Raw genomic sequence first — 5,293 nt, forward strand, 5'->3', positions numbered from 1 at the left:
GATTTATCATTAATGGCTCATTATAAAGTATTAACAAGATCATATTAATTATCTTGTCTAAGTAACACCATACTTATAAATATCATCAAGCATTCATGTTGCTAGCTTATGTTAACAACAAATCAAGTTCCTATCATAACAATGATGTCGACCGAAGACTATGAAGGATCAAGCATTTGATATACCAAGTGTTATACAACACAAATCTAGATTAACCATTTAGCAACCAAGGTATTAAGAATTAGTGAGATAAAAAGATAAAAGATAAGACATGCTAATAACAATTTTTCTTGGATATAAACAATAAAGTCCATGTTGAGTTTATATTATACCTATTTTAACACCATTAGTAAAACCTTTTCACCTTGTCATAATTAACTTTGCTAAACATAATGAAAAAGAAAAACATAAATAAACAATAGAAGAACATAAACATGATATAAGTTAACTATGTATAGGAAAGAAAATGAAAAAATATAAACAAGATATTAATATAACATGAAAGAAAACTTTAACATTACAAAGATATAAAGAGAGAAAGCAAGAACATGATTTTGATCTGAAAAATAATATGACTAAATACATGGCAAATGCCTCCTTTTATAAGCTAAGATTCAGAGCTATTGATTGGTAGGCAATCATTGATTTGGTGGGTGGTTTTTTTTTTTATCAAATGTAAGAAGTATATAGATCAAAAATAGCAAGACAAGCTTGCAATACAAGCTGGAAACCAGCAGAACATTACAGACAGCAGCAGCAGCCAAGGAGAACATATGCCCTTGTAAAACTAAAGCAAGGAGATCTTGTTGAACATAAGAAAACAAAAGGCTTGTGTTGAGGAACAACCTCCCCTAAACAAGCGACCGAACCTTAAAGCAAAGAAACCAAAGCAAGCTTAGCTTGCAAAATAAGTACAACTCAAAGGCGTGTGTAGGGGAACAGCATCCCCAGGACAAGCACACCGAAATTCACTAGGGAACATGCGTCCTTATACAAACAGAAGGTCCGATCCAGCAGACCAGCCAAACATCCCAAAAAGGGGGAACAAGCTTCTTCAACAAAAGCAACAAGTAGCAACCAGCAGCAACCAGCAAGCCCCATCCAGCTACAAGCCAAACAGCAAGCAACAGGCCTGACAAGCAAGGTAGAGAGGAGCAAGCAATAGCCAGCAACCAGCAAGCCACATCCAGCAACAAAGCCAAATAGCAAGCAAACTAGGGAACACAATGTATCTCCCAGGAGAACAGGGCAAGAAAATGCAACCAACAGTGGGGCAACCCCCAAACAAAATTGAGAGGATCAGACTCCCACAAAGCCAATGCAAGACAAATGTAGCATCAAAAACCAAGGACAACAAGCCAACAACAAAGAGCCGGCATGCAGGATCAGCAATTGAGAACTAACATCAATCCAACAGGATTAAACAAGAAGCCAAATGGAGAGGCTACATATAGTGCCAGAATTGCACCTATACTAGCAAAACAGACAAGAACAAAACATAAAACAGCATCGCAACAGGCAGAAATATATGACTACACCAAGAAAACAGGCCGACAAAGGCAACACCAGAATACAATACTATAATAACTCAAAATAGACACAAGGAGATATTCCTTGACCAATATTCTGCAAGAACATAATATATCAAAGGGAGGAGGATGGAGTTGAAGCTGAGCTGCCCTGGATCCTGAAGTCAGCTGAGGAGGAGTTGTAGGAAGGACCCCTCTTTCCAAACATGCCTGAGCATCCAAAGGCAGAGGAGGCAACGACTTTGCTCCTTGTCAAGTATTGCCTCCTTAGAGGTAATGTGGTAGCAGAGTCAAGAACCAGCAGCCACAAAATCGACTTTTCTTGGATATAAACATTAAACTTCCAACAATATCAAGAACCAGCAGCCACAATTTTTGACATTGTTGGCTGCTGGTTCTTGATATTGTTGGCAGATTTTTGATATTGTTGGCTGGCCAAAACATCATTGCTAATATCAGAATTTAAGCCCTTTGTTCCATGAAAGCTGTGGGCAATTGTCTCAACTTTCCAAAAAAAAACCAGAGCTCATTTGGACTTCTAGAACTCAAGATATGAGTTGAAAACCAAACAGTGTTTGAGCTGCAAGACAAGTTCCCACTTCTCCGTTGTTGCTACAATTTGAACTTGAAAACGGCAGAATTGAGTCTTGAACTCCACATGAAAGTTTGAGGTCTATGTCTTATCTTTCCATCCATATAAAATGGACCTAAATAAGAGTTCTACAACTCCATTTATGATCAAATTACCGAACGGTGTTCCAGTTTGGAATTGAACCAACATCTCTTCTCTTAGCCTAGTCCTCTTTTTGTCTCTTCACTTTTAATAGTTAATCACATCAATCAATCCTTTGAATTGTGAGATATACCTGCATTCAAAACAAGCATTTACCATAAATTAAAGATATATTATATTATTAGACTTGTTATTGAAAAACATGCTTTAGTTAGAGAATTTAACGATACTTTAGTGTAGTACGATGATATAAAGCCTTAATGAGAATGCACTTTTAAGTACTAATCACACCCCTCAACTAGCTTATTAAAAACTTGACATGATCAAAGAGTTGATGTCTTATCCCAAGTGCAGAAGTGTCGAAGTAATAAATAACTCGGCAAGACCGGGGTCGAACCACAGGGTGGTGAATTATATAAATTACAAATAATAAAATGATATTGATGTTCAAGAGAACTTTGAGATGTAATAGTGATGAAAAGATTAAAAAATAATGAAACAGATGTCAAGGTTAGAGGATCCATTAATGGTATTTCAAATAAATATAATATAAACTCTTTTTATTACTCAATTGGAAACCACACACAAAGGAGGTTCCAATCGGATGATTTATCGTTATTAGCTCATTATAAATTATTAACATGATCATATTAATCATCTTATCTAAGTAACACCATGCTTATAAATATCATCAGGCATTCATGTTGCTAGCTTGTGTTAACAACAAATCAAGTTCCTATCATAACAACGATGTCGGCCGAAAACTATGAAGGATCAAGCATTTGATGTACCAAGTGTTATACAACACAAATCTAGATTAACCATTTAACAACCAAGGTATTAAGAATTAGTAAGATAAAAAAATAAGACATGCTAATAACAATTTTTCTTGGATATAAACATTAAAGTCCATGTTGAGTTTAAATTATACCTATTTTAACACCATTAGTAAAACCTTCTCACCTTGACGTAACTAACTTAGCTAAACATAATAAAGAAGAAGAACATAAATAAACAAGATAAGAACATGATTATGATATAAGTTAGCTAAGTATATGAAAGGAAATGAAAAAGAATAAACAAGAGATTAATATAGCATGAAAGAAAACTTGAACATTACAAAGATATAAAGAGAGAAAGCTAGAACATGATTTTGATCTGAAAAATAATATGATTAAATACATGGCAAATGCCTCCTTTCATAGGCTAAGATTCAGAACTTTTGATTGGTGGACTAAGAAAATAGTTGATGGGCAACCATTGATTTGGTGGCTGGTTTTTGACATTGTTGGCTGCTGGTTCTTGATATTGTTGGCAGGTTCTTGATATTGTTGGCTGGCCAAAACATCATTGCTAACATTAGAATTTGAGCCCTTTATTCCATGAAAGATGTGGGGAATTGTCTTAGCTTTCCAATAAAAAAAACTACAGCTCATTTGGACTTCTAGAACTCAAGATATGAGGTGAAAACCGAACAGTGTTTGAGCTGCAGGACAGGTTCCGACTTCTCTGTTGTTGCTAAGATTTGAACTTGAAAACGGCAGAATTGAGTCTTGAACTCTTCATTAAAGTTTTAGGTCTATGTCTTATCTTTCCATCCATATAAAGTGGACCTAAATCCGAGTTCTACAACTCTAGTTATGATCAAATAACCGAATGGTGTTCCAGTTTGGAATTGAACCAGCATCTCTTCTCTTAGCCTAGTCCTCTTTTTATCTCTTCACTTTCAATAGTTAATCACATTAATCAATCCTTTGAATTATGAGATATACCTGCATTCAAAACAAGCATTTACCATAAATTAAAGATATATTATATTATTAAACTTGTTATTATAGAACATGCTTTAGTTAGGGAATTTAACGATACTTTAATGCAGTACGATGGTATAAAGCCTTAATGAGAATGCACTTTTAAGTACTAATCACACCCCCCAACCAGCTTATTACTAGTCCCTAGTAATCAAAGCGTTAAAATATAAAAACAATTTGCAAGTTCCATAAAATCCACCGTACCAATCTAGCCTTAGAATCCTTCTTAGAAAGAAGATATTTCAACGCTGCATGATCGCTAAAAACAATAACAGGTGAGCCAACAAGATAAGATCTGAATTTTTCACATGCAAATACTACTGCAAGTAATTCCTTTTCAGTGGTAGTGTAATTCATTTGAGCATTATTTAAAGTTTTACTTGCATAGTAAATCACATAGGGTTTCTTGTCTTTTCTTTGTCCTAAAACAGCACCCACAACATAATCACTAGCATCACACATTATTTCAAAAGGTAATGACCAATCAGGAGGTTGAATGACAGGAGCAGAAGTAAGCAAGTTTTTAAGTTTAACAAAGGCTTCTTCATAATGTTCAATCCATTCAAAAACATTATCCTTTGTTAGAAGGTTACATAATGGCTTATATATTACACTAAAATCTTTGATGAACCTTCTATAAAAACTAACCTGTCCTAAGAATGATCTAATATTTTTAACAGATTTTGGTGTTAGCAAGTTAGCAATTAACTCGATTTTAGATTTGTCAACCTCAATTCCTATTGATGAAACAATGTGACCAAGTACAATGCCGTTTGTTACCATAAAATGACATTTTTCCCAATTCAGCATAAGATTCTTCTCTTCACACCTATTCAAAACCTTTTCCAAGTTAGTTAAACAATCATCAAATGAATCACCAAAAAAAGAAAAATCATCCATAAAAATCTCAAGAAAACATTCAACCATATCACTAAATATGCTGAGCATGCATCTTTGAAATGTGGCTGGTGCATTACATAATCCAAACGACATCCTATGGTATGCAAACGTACCAAATGGACATGTGAAAGTACTTTTCTCTTGATCTTCAAATGCAATTTCAATTTGATTATAACCTGAATAGCCATCTAGAAAACAATAAAATTCATGACCTGCAACTCTTTCTAGAATTTGATCCATGAAAGGTAAAGGAAAATGATCTTTTCTAGTCATTGAAATAAGTTTCCTATAGTCAATGCACATGCGCCAACCAGTAATAG

This window comes from Populus nigra, chromosome 2, assembly GCF_951802175.1.
Source record: "Populus nigra chromosome 2, ddPopNigr1.1, whole genome shotgun sequence".
Taxonomy (NCBI): domain Eukaryota; kingdom Viridiplantae; phylum Streptophyta; class Magnoliopsida; order Malpighiales; family Salicaceae; genus Populus; species Populus nigra.